Source organism: Phyllobates terribilis, unplaced genomic scaffold (genome assembly GCF_046119375.1).
Source record: "Phyllobates terribilis strain yellow unplaced genomic scaffold, ASM4611937v1 Scaffold_169__1_contigs__length_4117513, whole genome shotgun sequence".
In the NCBI taxonomy this organism is placed as follows: domain Eukaryota; kingdom Metazoa; phylum Chordata; class Amphibia; order Anura; family Dendrobatidae; genus Phyllobates; species Phyllobates terribilis.
The window spans coordinates 3906988-3923935 of record NW_027362929.1 but is presented as its reverse complement, the minus strand read 5'-3'; the positions used below and the strand labels follow the sequence as shown (position 1 = coordinate 3923935).

The 16948-nt window shown below is 45.7% G+C and overlaps 12 non-coding genes and 1 pseudogene across 12 annotated transcripts; all 13 read left to right on the top strand.

The window, feature by feature from the left end:
* Positions 1–673: 673 nt before the first annotated feature.
* Positions 674–789, top strand: LOC141210781 (U2 spliceosomal RNA; annotated as a pseudogene).
* A 524-nt stretch (positions 790–1313) lies between these two features.
* On the top strand, positions 1314–1495 carry LOC141210579 (U2 spliceosomal RNA). Its single transcript, XR_012280735.1, has one exon. It is a non-coding gene; the product is annotated as a U2 spliceosomal RNA (small nuclear RNA).
* Positions 1496–2615: 1120 nt separating this feature from the next.
* Positions 2616–2806, top strand: LOC141209726 (U2 spliceosomal RNA). The gene has a single exon (XR_012279918.1). It is a non-coding gene; the product is annotated as a U2 spliceosomal RNA (small nuclear RNA).
* Positions 2807–3927: 1121 nt separating this feature from the next.
* LOC141209724 (U2 spliceosomal RNA) lies at positions 3928–4118 on the top strand. Its single transcript, XR_012279916.1, has one exon. It is a non-coding gene; the product is annotated as a U2 spliceosomal RNA (small nuclear RNA).
* A 1120-nt stretch (positions 4119–5238) lies between these two features.
* On the top strand, positions 5239–5429 carry LOC141209723 (U2 spliceosomal RNA). Its single transcript, XR_012279915.1, has one exon. It is a non-coding gene; the product is annotated as a U2 spliceosomal RNA (small nuclear RNA).
* Positions 5430–6554: 1125 nt separating this feature from the next.
* On the top strand, positions 6555–6745 carry LOC141209722 (U2 spliceosomal RNA). The gene has a single exon (XR_012279914.1). It is a non-coding gene; the product is annotated as a U2 spliceosomal RNA (small nuclear RNA).
* A 1120-nt stretch (positions 6746–7865) lies between these two features.
* Positions 7866–8056, top strand: LOC141209721 (U2 spliceosomal RNA). The gene has a single exon (XR_012279913.1). It is a non-coding gene; the product is annotated as a U2 spliceosomal RNA (small nuclear RNA).
* Positions 8057–9177: 1121 nt separating this feature from the next.
* LOC141209720 (U2 spliceosomal RNA) lies at positions 9178–9368 on the top strand. The gene has a single exon (XR_012279912.1). It is a non-coding gene; the product is annotated as a U2 spliceosomal RNA (small nuclear RNA).
* Positions 9369–10488: 1120 nt separating this feature from the next.
* Positions 10489–10679, top strand: LOC141209719 (U2 spliceosomal RNA). The gene has a single exon (XR_012279911.1). It is a non-coding gene; the product is annotated as a U2 spliceosomal RNA (small nuclear RNA).
* Positions 10680–11802: 1123 nt separating this feature from the next.
* LOC141209718 (U2 spliceosomal RNA) lies at positions 11803–11993 on the top strand. The gene has a single exon (XR_012279910.1). It is a non-coding gene; the product is annotated as a U2 spliceosomal RNA (small nuclear RNA).
* A 1119-nt stretch (positions 11994–13112) lies between these two features.
* On the top strand, positions 13113–13303 carry LOC141209717 (U2 spliceosomal RNA). The gene has a single exon (XR_012279909.1). It is a non-coding gene; the product is annotated as a U2 spliceosomal RNA (small nuclear RNA).
* A 1120-nt stretch (positions 13304–14423) lies between these two features.
* LOC141209898 (U2 spliceosomal RNA) lies at positions 14424–14614 on the top strand. Its single transcript, XR_012280086.1, has one exon. It is a non-coding gene; the product is annotated as a U2 spliceosomal RNA (small nuclear RNA).
* Positions 14615–15734: 1120 nt separating this feature from the next.
* LOC141209716 (U2 spliceosomal RNA) lies at positions 15735–15925 on the top strand. Its single transcript, XR_012279908.1, has one exon. It is a non-coding gene; the product is annotated as a U2 spliceosomal RNA (small nuclear RNA).
* The last annotated feature ends 1023 nt before the right edge of the window (positions 15926–16948 follow it).

Sequence of the window (16948 nt, the reverse complement as noted above, 5' to 3'; positions counted from 1 at the left end):
CTGCGCTTAAAATTTCTTTTTTGGTTTGCTACAATGCCTTTTCTGAAACGTTGCCTCCCTCTGCTGGAACACTGACTTCTTTCATTTAATGCCTGCAGACTATAAAAGAGAAACCAACCCAAAAAGTTTGGTTGATTAGTCTGTGGCATTCTTTTAAACTGTTGCTTATGGCGGTCTCTGTGAGCTTCTCAGTGACATTCAGCCATCCAGGTATCCCGCCTGCAGTAGACGGAATGTGGCAATGGAACGCTGGCTGCGCGTGTCATAATAGGCTCTGAGCCTTTATATACCTGCGCACAGCAGCAGCCACCTTCAGTCTGCTGCTGGACAGCCAGCAGCAGCAGCAGCAGGAGAGGTAATTAATCAGCAACCCTTCTGCTAAGGGTAGACAGCTGCTCGTTCCACCCCCCCCCGCCTTAATTGGTTCTCCTCCCTTCCAACGGTGTTGAGGCGGGTGGGAACAGCCGGGGGTTGAGGGTACTGTGCTAAAAGAGGTGGAGTTATGCAGATCTAAAACGCGTGGATTGCAGCAGCAGCAAGCCGAAAAGTGCAGGCATGTGAGGGATCTAGAGGTTGACAGCATGTCTTCTTAACGGGAGTCCAGGTGGCCATCTCCACAAATGGACTTTTCAGAATCCTTGGGTGGCACCGTAGTCGGAAATCAATTCTGGTTATCGCTTCTCGGCCTTTTGGCTAAGATCAAGTGTAGTATCTTTTGAAAAGGCAGTTTTGTCCTTGGGCAGCCCTAGTAAATTGATGCATATTACACACTGGTTTGGTGCACTTGTTAGTACGCCAGGTGGCTCATAGAGTTATCTGATGGAAAACATGGCCCTCCAGGATCGAAGTCACTAGGCTGTGTAAGTGTGAGGGCTTTGGAGCAATGTGCCCCAGGAGTAGGCGCCCTGGTGGGAGTCCAAGCTTACTGGGACTGGGAACCCCAGAAAGACTTGGCTTCGTAGCACGCCGCACCTTTGCCAATCATACTTTCTGAGCAACCCCCCCTATTCCTGGCCTCCGGGCTAGGAAGGGGAATTTTTATAAACCCGGTCGGAGGTCCGGTCAGCTTTGGGCTGAGAAACCAACACAGGCTCCAGCTCCACTAGGGTGGCAGCCTAGATGGAAGCTGGGAGCACGAAAACGGCTCTTCTCCGGCTTCGGCTAGGGAGAGCATCGGAGATCCCTGACCCTCGCTGTGGCCTTCTGGCTCGGAGGGATGGGGATGGTTTATTGGGGACCCTCTCCTCCGGGAAGGGTCCACATGAATCTTCGCCTCGTGCGCTGTTTTGGTGTGACTTCGGTCACATTTTTCAGTGCCTTGGATGCACCTTCAATCAAAAAATCTGTTCTTATCAGTTTAATATCTGATACGTCCCCTATCTGGGGACCATATATTAAATGGATTTTTAGAACAGGGAGATGGAAAAAGAGCTTGCTCTGTCCACTCCACGCATTGACCTGGTATTGCAGTATCTCCAGGACCGGTGCACCCCTTCTTTAATGCAGTTTCTAAAATCAGAAAGAATTGAATTCAATGCTTTTTGTTCATTTTGCTTGTTTGTCGGATTTTGGGATGGACTCTTTGGCTTTGCTTTTCTTCTCCTCATTGGATTTTTCATGTTAAAAGTTGCAGAAGCCAGATGACAAGCTCATTTTGGTTCAACTTCAGCAACTGTGCATTGCATTGCCATGTAATGTAATGTAATGCAATGCTATCTATCTAGCTCTCCCTCTATACTTCCTTTTGGATAAACAGACATATTAGGCAAGCATTTTGGAGCTTTCACCTAAATAACTACAGGTGGTGAGATAAGCTGCACAATATAATTGACCTTTCAGTATATTGTTGCACACACACCATCTATTTAGCAAATGCCCTTGTTATCAACAGCAGCCTTTTAAACTCACCTGAGCTAACAGGTATGTGAGCTGGTTACTCTGCTGCGCTTAAAATTTCTTTTTTGGTTTGCTACAATGCCTTTTCTGAAACGTTGTCTCCCTCTGCTGGAACACTGACTTCTTTCATTTAATGCCTGCAGACTATAAAAGAGAAACCAACCCAAAAAGTTTGGTTGATTAGTCTGTGGCATTCTTTTAAACTGTTGCTTATGGCGGTTTCTGTGAGCTTCTCAGTGACATTCAGCCATCCAGGTATCCCGCCTGCAGTAGACGGAATGTGGCAATGGAACGCTGGCTGCGCGTGTCATAATAGGCTCTGAGCCTTTATATACCTGCGCACAGCAGCAACCACCTTCAGTCTGCTGCTGGACAGCCAGCAGCAGCAGCAGCAGGAGAGGTAATTAATCAGCAACCCTCCTGCTAAGGGTAGACAGCTGCTCGTTCCACCCCCCCCCCGCCTTAATTGGTTCTCCTCCCTTCCAACGGTGTTGAGGCGGGTGGGAACAGCCGGGGGTTGAGGGTACTGTGCTAAAAGAGGTGGAGTTATGCAGATCTAAAACGCGTGGATTGCAGCAGCAGCAAGCCGAAAAGTGCAGGCATGTGAGGGATCTAGAGGTTGACAGCATGTCTTCTTAACGGGAGTCCAGGTGGCCATCTCCACAAATGGACTTTTCAGAATCCTTGGGTGGCACCGTAGTCGGAAACCAATTCTGGTTATCGCTTCTCGGCCTTTTGGCTAAGATCAAGTGTAGTATCTGTTCTTATCAGTTTAATATCTGATACGTCCCCTATCTGGGGACCATATATTAAATGGATTTTTAGAACAGGGAGATGGAAAAAGAGCTTGCTCTGTCCACTCCACGCATTGACCTGGTATTGCAGTATCTCCAGGACCGGTGCACCCCTTCTTTAATGCAGTTTCTAAAATCAGAAAGAATTGAATTCAATGCTTTTTGTTCATTTTGCTTGTTTGTCGGATTTTGGGATGGACTCTTTGGCTTTGCTTTTCTTCTCCTCATTGGATTTTTCATGTTAAAAGTTGCAGAAGCCAGATGACAAGCTCATTTTGGTTCAACTTCAGCAACTGTGCATTGCATTGCCATGTAATGTAATGTAATGAAATGCTATCTATCTAGCTCTCCCTCTATACTTCCTTTTGGATAAACAGACATATTAGGCAAGCATTTTGGAGCTTTCACCTAAATAACTACAGGTGGTGAGATAAGCTGCACAATATAATTGACCTTTCAGTATATTGTTGCACACACACCATCTATTTAGCAAATGCCCTTGTTATCAACAGCAGCCTTTTAAACTCACCTGAGCTAACAGGTATGTGAGCTGGTTACTCTGCTGCGCTTAAAATTTCTTTTTTGGTTTGCTACAATGCCTTTTCTGAAACGTTGTCTCCCTCTGCTGGAACACTGACTTCTTTCATTTAATGCCTGCAGACTATAAAAGAGAAACCAACCCAAAAAGTTTGGTTGATTAGTCTGTGGCATTCTTTTAAACTGTTGCTTATGGCGGTCTCTGTGAGCTTCTCAGTGACATTCAGCCATCCAGGTATCCCGCCTGCAGTAGACGGAATGTGGCAATGGAACCCTGGCTGCGCGTGTCATAATAGGCTCTGAGCCTTTATATACCTGCGCACAGCAGCAGCCACCTTCAGTCTGCTGCTGGACAGCCAGCAGCAGCAGCAGCAGGAGAGGTAATTAATCAGCAACCCTCCTGCTAAGGGTAGACAGCTGCTCGTTCCACCCCCCCCCCCGCCTTAATTGGTTCTCCTCCCTTCCAACGGTGTTGAGGCGGGTGGGAACAGCCGGGGGTTGAGGGTACTGTGCTAAAAGAGGTGGAGTTATGCAGATCTAAAACGCGTGGATTGCAGCAGCAGCAAGCCGAAAAGTGCAGGCATGTGAGGGATCTAGAGGTTGACAGCATGTCTTCTTAACGGGAGTCCAGGTGGCCATCTCCACAAATGGACTTTTCAGAATCCTTGGGTGGCACCGTAGTCGGAAACCAATTCTGGTTATCGCTTCTCGGCCTTTTGGCTAAGATCAAGTGTAGTATCTGTTCTTATCAGTTTAATATCTGATACGTCCCCTATCTGGGGACCATATATTAAATGGATTTTTAGAACAGGGAGATGGAAAAAGAGCTTGCTCTGTCCACTCCACGCATTGACCTGGTATTGCAGTATCTCCAGGACCGGTGCACCCCTTCTTTAATGCAGTTTCTAAAATCAGAAAGAATTGAATTCAATGCTTTTTGTTCATTTTGCTTGTTTGTCGGATTTTGGGATGGACTCTTTGGCTTTGCTTTTCTTCTCCTCATTGGATTTTTCATGTTAAAAGTTGCAGAAGCCAGATGACAAGCTCATTTTGGTTCAACTTCAGCAACTGTGCATTGCATTGCCATGTAATGTAATGTAATGCAATGCTATCTATCTAGCTCTCCCTCTATACTTCCTTTTGGATAAACAGACATATTAGGCAAGCATTTTGGAGCTTTCACCTAAATAACTACAGGTGGTGAGATAAGCTGCACAATATAATTGACCTTTCAGTATATTGTTGCACACACACCATCTATTTAGCAAATGCCCTTGTTATCAACAGCAGCCTTTTAAACTCACCTGAGCTAACAGGTATGTGAGCTGGTTACTCTGCTGCGCTTAAAATTTCTTTTTTGGTTTGCTACAATGCCTTTTCTGAAACGTTGCCTCCCTCTGCTGGAACACTGACTTCTTTCATTTAATGCCTGCAGACTATAAAAGAGAAACCAACCCAAAAAGTTTGGTTGATTAGTCTGTGGCATTCTTTTAAACTGTTGCTTATGGCGGTCTCTGTGAGCTTCTCAGTGACATTCAGCCATCCAGGTATCCCGCCTGCAGTAGACGGAATGTGGCAATGGAACGCTGGCTGCGCGTGTCATAATAGGCTCTGAGCCTTTATAGACCTGCGCACAGCAGCAGCCACCTTCAGTCTGCTGCTGGACAGCCAGCAGCAGCAGCAGCAGGAGAGGTAATTAATCAGCAACCCTCCTGCTAAGGGTAGACAGCTGCTCGTTCCACCCCCCCCCCGCCTTAATTGGTTCTCCTCCCTTCCAACGGTGTTGAGGCGGGTGGGAACAGCCGGGGGTTGAGGGTGCTGTGCTAAAAGAGGTGGAGTTATGCAGATCTAAAACGCGTGGATTGCAGCAGCAGCAAGCCGAAAAGTGCAGGCATGTGAGGGATCTAGAGGTTGACAGCATGTCTTCTTAACGGGAGTCCAGGTGGCCATCTCCACAAATGGACTTTTCAGAATCCTTGGGTGGCACCGTAGTCGGAAACCAATTCTGGTTATCGCTTCTCGGCCTTTTGGCTAAGATCAAGTGTAGTATCTGTTCTTATCAGTTTAATATCTGATACGTCCCCTATCTGGGGACCATATATTAAATGGATTTTTAGAACAGGGAGATGGAAAAAGAGCTTGCTCTGTCCACTCCACGCATTGACCTGGTATTGCAGTATCTCCAGGACCGGTGCACCCCTTCTTTAATGCAGTTTCTAAAATCAGAAAGAATTGAATTCAATGCTTTTTGTTCATTTTGCTTGTTTGTCGGATTTTGGGATGGACTCTTTGGCTTTGCTTTTCTTCTCCTCATTGGATTTTTCATGTTAAAAGTTGCAGAAGCCAGATGACAAGCTCATTTTGGTTCAACTTCAGCAACTGTGCATTGCATTGCCATGTAATGTAATGTAATGCAATGCTATCTATCTAGCTCTCCCTCTATACTTCCTTTTGGATAAACAGACATATTAGGCAAGCATTTTGGAGCTTTCACCTAAATAACTACAGGTGGTGAGATAAGCTGCACAATATAATTGACCTTTCAGTATATTGTTGCACACACACCATCTATTTAGCAAATGCCCTTGTTATCAACAGCAGCCTTTTAAACTCACCTGAGCTAACAGGTATGTGAGCTGGTTACTCTGCTGCGCTTAAAATTTCTTTTTTGGTTTGCTACAATACCTTTTCTGAAACGTTGTCTCCCTCTGCTGGAACACTGACTTCTTTCATTTAATGCCTGCAGACTATAAAAGAGAAACCAACCCAAAAAGTTTGGTTGATTAGTCTGTGGCATTCTTTTAAACTGTTGCTTATGGCGGTCTCTGTGAGCTTCTCAGTGACATTCAGCCATCCAGGTATCCCGCCTGCAGTAGACGGAATGTGGCAATGGAACGCTGGCTGCGCGTGTCATAATAGGCTCTGAGCCTTTATATACCTGCGCACAGCAGCAGCCACCTTCAGTCTGCTGCTGGACAGCCAGCAGCAGCAGCAGCAGGAGAGGTAATTAATCAGCAACCCTCCTGCTAAGGGTAGACAGCTGCTCGTTCCACCCCCCCCCCCCCCCGCCTTAATTGGTTCTCCTCCCTTCCAACGGTGTTGAGGCGGGTGGGAACAGCCGGGGGTTGAGGGTACTGTGCTAAAAGAGGTGGAGTTATGCAGATCTAAAACGCGTGGATTGCAGCAGCAGCAAGCCGAAAAGTGCAGGCATGTGAGGGATCTAGAGGTTGACAGCATGTCTTCTTAACGGGAGTCCAGGTGGCCATCTCCACAAATGGACTTTTCAGAATCCTTGGGTGGCACCGTAGTCGGAAACCAATTCTGGTTATCGCTTCTCGGCCTTTTGGCTAAGATCAAGTGTAGTATCTGTTCTTATCAGTTTAATATCTGATACGTCCCCTATCTGGGGACCATATATTAAATGGATTTTTAGAACAGGGAGATGGAAAAAGAGCTTGCTCTGTCCACTCCACGCATTGACCTGGTATTGCAGTATCTCCAGGACCGGTGCACCCCTTCTTTAATGCAGTTTCTAAAATCAGAAAGAATTGAATTCAATGCTTTTTGTTCATTTTGCTTGTTTGTCGGATTTTGGGATGGACTCTTTGGCTTTGCTTTTCTTCTCCTCATTGGATTTTTCATGTTAAAAGTTGCAGAAGCCAGATGACAAGCTCATTTTGGTTCAACTTCAGCAACTGTGCATTGCATTGCCATGTAATGTAATGTAATGCAATGCTATCTATCTAGCTCTCCCTCTATACTTCCTTTTGGATAAACAGACATATTAGGCAAGCATTTTGGAGCTTTCACCTAAATAACTACAGGTGGTGAGATAAGCTGCACAATATAATTGACCTTTCAGTATATTGTTGCACACACACCATCTATTTAGCAAATGCCCTTGTTATCAACAGCAGCCTTTTAAACTCACCTGAGCTAACAGGTATGTGAGCTGGTTACTCTGCTGCGCTTAAAATTTCTTTTTTGGTTTGCTACAATGCCTTTTCTGAAACGTTGTCTCCCTCTGCTGGAACACTGACTTCTTTCATTTAATGCCTGCAGACTATAAAAGAGAAACCAACCCAAAAAGTTTGGTTGATTAGTCTGTGGCATTCTTTTAAACTGTTGCTTATGGCGGTCTCTGTGAGCTTCTCAGTGACATTCAGCCATCCAGGTATCCCGCCTGCAGTAGACGGAATGTGGCAATGGAACGCTGGCTGCGCGTGTCATAATAGGCTCTGAGCCTTTATATACCTGCGCACAGCAGCAGCCACCTTCAGTCTGCTGCTGGACAGCCAGCAGCAGCAGCAGCAGGAGAGGTAATTAATCAGCAACCCTCCTGCTAAGGGTAGACAGCTGCTCGTTCCACCCCCCCCCCGCCTTAATTGGTTCTCCTCCCTTCCAACGGTGTTGAGGCGGGTGGGAACAGCCGGGGGTTGAGGGTACTGTGCTAAAAGAGGTGGAGTTATGCAGATCTAAAACGCGTGGATTGCAGCAGCAGCAAGCCGAAAAGTGCAGGCATGTGAGGGATCTAGAGGTTTACAGCATGTCTTCTTAACGGGAGTCCAGGTGGCCATCTCCACAAATGGACTTTTCAGAATCCTTGGGTGGCACCGTAGTCGGAAACCAATTCTGGTTATCGCTTCTCGGCCTTTTGGCTAAGATCAAGTGTAGTATCTGTTCTTATCAGTTTAATATCTGATACGTCCCCTATCTGGGGACCATATATTAAATGGATTTTTAGAACAGGGAGATGGAAAAAGAGCTTGCTCTGTCCACTCCACGCATTGACCTGGTATTGCAGTATCTCCAGGACCGGTGCACCCCTTCTTTAATGCAGTTTCTAAAATCAGAAAGAATTGAATTCAATGCTTTTTGTTCATTTTGCTTGTTTGTCGGATTTTGGGATGGACTCTTTGGCTTTGCTTTTCTTCTCCTCATTGGATTTTTCATGTTAAAAGTTGCAGAAGCCAGATGACAAGCTCATTTTGGTTCAACTTCAGCAACTGTGCATTGCATTGCCATGTAATGTAATGTAATGCAATGCTATCTATCTAGCTCTCCCTCTATACTTCCTTTTGGATAAACAGGCATATTAGGCAAGCATTTTGGAGCTTTCACCTAAATAACTACAGGTGGTGAGATAAGCTGCACAATATAATTGACCTTTCAGTATATTGTTGCACACACACCATCTATTTAGCAAATGCCCTTGTTATCAACAGCAGCCTTTTAAACTCACCTGAGCTAACAGGTATGTGAGCTAGTTACTCTGCTGCGCTTAAAATTTCTTTTTTGGTTTGCTACAATGCCTTTTCTGAAACGTTGTCTCCCTCTGCTGGAACACTGACTTCTTTCATTTAATGCCTGCAGACTATAAAAGAGAAACCAACCCAAAAAGTTTGGTTGATTAGTCTGTGGCATTCTTTTAAACTGTTGCTTATGGCGGTCTCTGTGAGCTTCTCAGTGACATTCAGCCATCCAGGTATCCCGCCTGCAGTAGACGGAATGTGGCAATGGAACGCTGGCTGCGCGTGTCATAATAGGCTCTGAGCCTTTATATACCTGCGCACAGCAGCAGCCACCTTCAGTCTGCTGCTGGACAGCCAGCAGCAGCAGCAGCAGGAGAGGTAATTAATCAGCAACCCTCCTGCTAAGGGTAGACAGCTGCTCGTTCCACCCCCCCCCCCGGCTTAATTGGTTCTCCTCCCTTCCAACGGTGTTGAGGCGGGTGGGAACAGCCGGGGGTTGAGGGTACTGTGCTAAAAGAGGTGGAGTTATGCAGATCTAAAACGCGTGGATTGCAGCAGCAGCAAGCCGAAAAGTGCAGGCATGTGAGGGATCTAGAGGTTGACAGCATGTCTTCTTAACGGGAGTCCAGGTGGCCATCTCCACAAATGGACTTTTCAGAATCCTTGGGTGGCACCGTAGTCGGAAACCAATTCTGGTTATCGCTTCTCGGCCTTTTGGCTAAGATCAAGTGTAGTATCTGTTCTTATCAGTTTAATATCTGATACGTCCCCTATCTGGGGACCATATATTAAATGGATTTTTAGAACAGGGAGATGGAAAAAGAGCTTGCTCTGTCCACTCCACGCATTGACCTGGTATTGCAGTATCTCCAGGACCGGTGCACCCCTTCTTTAATGCAGTTTCTAAAATCAGAAAGAATTGAATTCAATGCTTTTTGTTCATTTTGCTTGTTTGTCGGATTTTGGGATGGACTCTTTGGCTTTGCTTTTCTTCTCCTCATTGGATTTTTCATGTTAAAAGTTGCAGAAGCCAGATGACAAGCTCATTTTGGTTCAACTTCAGCAACTGTGCATTGCATTGCCATGTAATGTAATGTAATGCAATGCTATCTATCTAGCTCTCCCTCTATACTTCCTTTTGGATAAACAGACATATTAGGCAAGCATTTTGGAGCTTTCACCTAAATAACTACAGGTGGTGAGATAAGCTGCACAATATAATTGACCTTTCAGTATATTGTTGCACACACACCATCTATTTAGCAAATGCCCTTGTTATCAACAGCAGCCTTTTAAACTCACCTGAGCTAACAGGTATGTGAGCTGGTTACTCTGCTGCGCTTAAAATTTCTTTTTTGGTTTGCTACAATGCCTTTTCTGAAACGTTGTCTCCCTCTGCTGGAACACTGACTTCTTTCATTTAATGCCTGCAGACTATAAAAGAGAAACCAACCCAAAAAGTTTGGTTGATTAGTCTGTGGCATTCTTTTAAACTGTTGCTTATGGCGGTCTCTGTGAGCTTCTCAGTGACATTCAGCCATCCAGGTATCCCGCCTGCAGTAGACGGAATGTGGCAATGGAACGCTGGCTGCGCGTGTCATAATAGGCTCTGAGCCTTTATATACCTGCGCACAGCAGCAGCCACCTTCAGTCTGCTGCTGGACAGCCAGCAGCAGCAGCAGCAGGAGAGGTAATTAATCAGCAACCCTCCTGCTAAGGGTAGACAGCTGCTCGTTCCACCCCCCCCCCCGCCTTAATTGGTTCTCCTCCCTTCCAACGGTGTTGAGGCGGGTGGGAACAGCCGGGGGTTGAGGGTACTGTGCTAAAAGAGGTGGAGTTATGCAGATCTAAAACGCGTGGATTGCAGCAGCAGCAAGCCGAAAAGTGCAGGCATGTGGGGATCTAGAAGTTGACAGCATGTCTTCTTAACGGGAGTCCAGGTGGCCATCTCCACAAATGGACTATTCAGAATCCTTGGGTGGCACCGTAGTCGGAAACCAATTCTGGTTATCGCTTCTCGGCCTTTTGGCTAAGATCAAGTGTAGTATCTGTTCTTATCAGTTTAATATCTGATACGTCCCCTATCTGGGGACCATATATTAAATGGATTTTTAGAACAGGGAGATGGAAAAAGAGCTTGCTCTGTCCACTCCACGCATTGACCTGGTATTGCAGTATCTCCAGGACCGGTGCACCCCTTCTTTAATGCAGTTTCTAAAATCAGAAAGAATTGAATTCAATGCTTTTTGTTCATTTTGCTTGTTTGTCCGATTTTGGGATGGACTCTTTGGCTTTGCTTTTCTTCTCCTCATTGGATTTTTCATGTTAAAAGTTGCAGAAGCCAGATGACAAGCTCATTTTGGTTCAACTTCAGCAACTGTGCATTGCATTGCCATGTAATGTAATGTAATGCAATGCTATCTATCTAGCTCTCCCTCTATACTTCCTTTTGGATAAACAGACATATTAGGCAAGCATTTTGGAGCTTTCACCTAAATAACTACAGGTGGTGAGATAAGCTGCACAATATAATTGACCTTTCAGTATATTGTTGCACACACACCATCTATTTAGCAAATGCCCTTGTTATCAACAGCAGCCTTTTAAACTCACCTGAGCTAACAGGTATGTGAGCTGGTTACTCTGCTGCGCTTAAAATTTCTTTTTTGGTTTGCTACAATGCCTTTTCTGAAACGTTGTCTCCCTCTGCTGGAACACTGACTTCTTTCATTTAATGCCTGCAGACTATAAAAGAGAAACCAACCCAAAAAGTTTGGTTGATTAGTCTGTGGCATTCTTTTAAACTGTTGCTTATGGCGGTCTCTGTGAGCTTCTCAGTGACATTCAGCCATCCAGGTATCCCGCCTGCAGTAGACGGAATGTGGCAATGGAACGCTGGTTGCGCGTGTCATAATAGGCTCTGAGGCTTTATATACCTGCGCACAGCAGCAGCCACCTTCAGTCTGCTGCTGGACAGCCAGCAGCAGCAGCAGCAGGAGAGGTAATTAATCAGCAACCCTCCTGCTAAGGGTAGACAGCTGCTCGTTCCACCCCCCCCCCCCCGCCTTAATTGGTTCTCCTCCCTTCCAACGGTGTTGAGGCGGGTGGGAACAGCCGGGGGTTGAGGGTACTGTGCTAAAAGAGGTGGAGTTATGCAGATCTAAAACGCGTGGATTGCAGCAGCAGCAAGCCGAAAAGTGCAGGCATGTGAGGGATCTAGAGGTTGACAGCATGTCTTCTTAACGGGAGTCCAGGTGGCCATCTCCACAAATGGACTTTTCAGAATCCTTGGGTGGCACCGTAGTCGGAAACCAATTCTGGTTATCGCTTCTCGGCCTTTTGGCTAAGATCAAGTGTAGTATCTGTTCTTATCAGTTTAATATCTGATACGTCCCCTATCTGGGGACCATATATTAAATGGATTTTTAGAACAGGGAGATGGAAAAAGAGCTTGCTCTGTCCACTCCACGCATTGACCTGGTATTGCAGTATCTCCAGGACCGGTGCACCCCTTCTTTAATGCAGTTTCTAAAATCAGAAAGAATTGAATTCAATGCTTTTTGTTCATTTTGCTTGTTTGTCGGATTTTGGGATGGACTCTTTGGCTTTGCTTTTCTTCTCCTCATTGGATTTTTCATGTTAAAAGTTGCAGAAGCCAGATGACAAGCTCATTTTGGTTCAACTTCAGCAACTGTGCATTGCATTGCCATGTAATGTAATGTAATGCAATGCTATCTATCTAGCTCTCCCTCTATACTTCCTTTTGGATAAACAGACATATTAGGTAAGCATTTTGGAGCTTTCACCTAAATAACTACAGGTGGTGAGATAAGCTGCACAATATAATTGACCTTTCAGTATATTGTTGCACACACACCATCTATTTAGCAAATGCCCTTGTTATCAACAGCAGCCTTTTAAACTCACCTGAGCTAACAGGTATGTGAGCTGGTTACTCTGCTGCGCTTAAAATTTCTTTTTTGGTTTGCTACAATGCCTTTTCTGAAACGTTGTCTCCCTCTGCTGGAACACTGACTTCTTTCATTTAATGCCTGCAGACTATAAAAGAGAAACCAACCCAAAAAGTTTGGTTGATTAGTCTGTGGCATTCTTTTAAACTGTTGCTTATGGCGGTCTCTGTGAGCTTCTCAGTGACATTCAGCCATCCAGGTATCCCGCCTGCAGTAGACGGAATGTGGCAATGGAACGCTGGCTGCGCGTGTCATAATAGGCTCTGAGCCTTTATATACCTGCGCACAGCAGCAGCCACCTTCAGTCTGCTGCTGGACAGCCAGCAGCAGCAGCAGCAGGAGAGGTAATTAATCAGCAACCCTCCTGCTAAGGGTAGACAGCTGCTCGTTCCACCCCCCCCCGCCTTAATTGGTTCTCCTCCCTTCCAACGGTGTTGAGGCGGGTGGGAACAGCCGGGGGTTGAGGGTACTGTGCTAAAAGAGGTGGAGTTATGCAGATCTAAAACGCGTGGATTGCAGCAGCAGCAAGCCGAAAAGTGCAGGCATGTGAGGGATCTAGAGGTTGACAGCATGTCTTCTTAACGGGAGTCCAGGTGGCCATCTCCACAAATGGACTTTTCAGAATCCTTGGGTGGCACCGTAGTCGGAAACCAATTCTGGTTATCGCTTCTCGGCCTTTTGGCTAAGATCAAGTGTAGTATCTGTTCTTATCAGTTTAATATCTGATACGTCCCCTATCTGGGGACCATATATTAAATGGATTTTTAGAACAGGGAGATGGAAAAAGAGCTTGCTCTGTCCACTCCACGCATTGACCTGGTATTGCAGTATCTCCAGGACCGGTGCACCCCTTCTTTAATGCAGTTTCTAAAATCAGAAAGAATTGAATTCAATGCTTTTTGTTCATTTTGCTTGTTTGTCGGATTTTGGGATGGACTCTTTGGCTTTGCTTTTCTTCTCCTCATTGGATTTTTCATGTTAAAAGTTGCAGAAGCCAGATGACAAGCTCATTTTGGTTCAACTTCAGCAACTGTGCATTGCATTGCCATGTAATGTAATGTAATGCAATGCTATCTATCTAGCTCTCCTTCTATACTTCCTTTTGGATAAACAGACATATTAGGCAAGCATTTTGGAGCTTTCACCTAAATAACTACAGGTGGTGAGATAAGCTGCACAATATAATTGACCTTTCAGTATATTGTTGCACACACACCATCTATTTAGCAAATGCCCTTGTTATCAACAGCAGCCTTTTAAACTCACCTGAGCTAACAGGTATGTGAGCTGGTTACTCTGCTGCGCTTAAAATTTCTTTTTTGGTTTGCTACAATGCCTTTTCTGAAACGTTGTCTCCCTCTGCTGGAACACTGACTTCTTTCATTTAATGCCTGCAGACTATAAAAGAGAAACCAACCCAAAAAGTTTGGTTGATTAGTCTGTGGCATTCTTTTAAACTGTTGCTTATGGCGGTCTCTGTGAGCTTCTCAGTGACATTCAGCCATCCAGGTATCCCGCCTGCAGTAGACGGAATGTGGCAATGGAACGCTGGCTGCGCGTGTCATAATAGGCTCTGAGCCTTTATATACCTGCGCACAGCAGCAGCCACCTTCAGTCTGCTGCTGGACAGCCAGCAGCAGCAGCAGCAGGAGAGGTAATTAATCAGCAACCCTCCTGCTAAGGGTAGACAGCTGCTCGTTCCACCCCCCCCCCGCCTTAATTGGTTCTCCTCCCTTCCAACGGTGTTGAGGCGGGTGGGAACAGCCGGGGGTTGAGGGTACTGTGCTAAAAGAGGTGGAGTTATGCAGATCTAAAACGCGTGGATTGCAGCAGCAGCAAGCCGAAAAGTGCAGGCATGTGAGGGATCTAGAGGTTGACAGCATGTCTTCTTAACGGGAGTCCAGGTGGCCATCTCCACAAATGGACTTTTCAGAATCCTTGGGTGGCACCGTAGTCGGAAACCAATTCTGGTTATCGCTTCTCGGCCTTTTGGCTAAGATCAAGTGTAGTATCTGTTCTTATCAGTTTAATATCTGATACGTCCCCTATCTGGGGACCATATATTAAATGGATTTTTAGAACAGGGAGATGGAAAAAGAGCTTGCTCTGTCCACTCCACGCATTGACCTGGTATTGCAGTATCTCCAGGACCGGTGCACCCCTCCTTTAATGCAGTTTCTAAAATAAGAAAGAATTGAATTCAATGCTTTTTGTTCATTTTGCTTGTTTGTCGGATTTTGGGATGGACTCTTTGGCTTTGCTTTTCTTCTCCTCATTGGATTTTTCATGTTAAAAGTTGCAGAAGCCAGATGACAAGCTCATTTTGGTTCAACTTCAGCAACTGTGCATTGCATTGCCATGTAATGTAATGTAATGCAATGCTATCTATCTAGCTCTCCCTCTATACTTCCTTTTGGATAAACAGACATATTAGGCAAGCATTTTGGAGCTTTCACCTAAATAACTACAGGTGGTGAGATAAGCTGCACAATATAATTGACCTTTCAGTATATTGTTGCACACACACCATCTATTTAGCAAATGCCCTTGTTATCAACAGCAGCCTTTTAAACTCACCTGAGCTAACAGGTATGTGAGCTGGTTACTCTGCTGCGCTTAAAATTTCTTTTTTGGTTTGCTACAATGCCTTTTCTGAAACGTTGTCTCCCTCTGCTGGAACACTGACTTCTTTCATTTAATGCCTGCAGACTATAAAAGAGAAACCAACCCAAAAAGTTTGGTTGATGAGTCTGTGGCATTCTTTTAAACTGTTGCTTATGGCGGTCTCTGTGAGCTTCTCAGTGACATTCAGCCATCCAGGTATCCCGCCTGCAGTAGACGGAATGTGGCAATGGAACGCTGGCTGCGCGTGTCATAATAGGCTCTGAGCCTTTATATACCTGCGCACAGCAGCAGCCACCTTCAGTCTGCTGCTGGACAGCCAGCAGCAGCAGCAGCAGGAGAGGTAATTAATCAGCAACCCTCCTGCTAAGGGTAGACAGCTGCTCGTTCCACCCCCCCCCCGCCTTAATTTGTTCTCCTCCCTTCCAACGGTGTTGAGGCGGGTGGGAACAGCCGGGGGTTGAGGGTACTGTGCTAAAAGAGGTGGAGTTATGCAGATCTAAAACGCGTGGATTGCAGCAGCAGCAAGCCGAAAAGTGCAGGCATGTGAGGGATCTAGAGGTTGACAGCATGTCTTCTTAACGGGAGTCCAGGTGGCCATCTCCACAAATGGACTTTTCAGAATCCTTGGGTGGCACCGTAGTCGGAAACCAATTCTGGTTATCGCTTCTCGGCCTTTTGGCTAAGATCAAGTGTAGTATCTGTTCTTATCAGTTTAATATCTGATACGTCCCCTATCTGGGGACCATATATTAAATGGATTTTTAGAACAGGGAGATGGAAAAAGAGCTTGCTCTGTCCACTCCACGCATTGACCTGGTATTGCAGTATCTCCAGGACCGGTGCACCCCTTCTTTAATGCAGTTTCTAAAATCAGAAAGAATTGAATTCAATGCTTTTTGTTCATTTTGCTTGTTTGTCGGATTTTGGGATGGACTCTTTGGCTTTGCTTTTCTTCTCCTCATTGGATTTTTCATGTTAAAAGTTGCAGAAGCCAGATGACAAGCTCATTTTGGTTCAACTTCAGCAACTGTGCATTGCATTGCCATGTAATGTAATGTAATGCAATGCTATCTATCTAGCTCTCCCTCTATACTTCCTTTTGGATAAACAGACATATTAGGCAAGCATTTTGGAGCTTTCACCTAAATAACTACAGGTGGTGAGATAAGCTGCACAATATAATTGACCTTTCAGTATATTGTTGCACACACACCATCTATTTAGCAAATGCCCTTGTTATCAACAGCAGCCTTTTAAACTCACCTGAGCTAACAGGTATGTGAGCTGGTTACTCTGCTGCGCTTAAAATTTCCTTTTTGGTTTGCTACAATGCCTTTTCTGAAACGTTGTCTCCCTCTGCTGGAACACTGACTTCTTTTATTTCATGCCTGCAGACTATAAAAGAGAAACCAACCCAAAAAGTTTGGTTGATTAGTCTGTGGCATTCTTTTAAACTGTTGCTTATGGCGGTCTCTGTGAGCTTCTCAGTGACATTCAGCCATCCAGGTATCCCGCCTGCAGTAGACGGAATGTGGCAATGGAACGCTGGCTGCGCGTGTCATAATAGGCTCTGAGCCTTTATATACCTGCGCACAGCAGCAGCCACCTTCAGTCTGCTGCTGGACAGCCAGCAGCAGCAGCAGCAGGAGAGGTAATTAATCAGCAACCCTCCTGCTAAGGGTAGACAGCTGCTCGTTCCACCCCCCCCCGCCTTAATTGGTTCTCCTCCCTTCCAACGGTGTTGAGGCGGGTGGGAACAGCCGGGGGTTGAGGGTACTGTGCTAAAAGAGGTGGAGTTATGCAGATCTAAAACGCGTGGATTGCAGCAGCAGCAAGCCGAAAAGTGCAGGCATGTGAGGGATCTAGAGGTTGA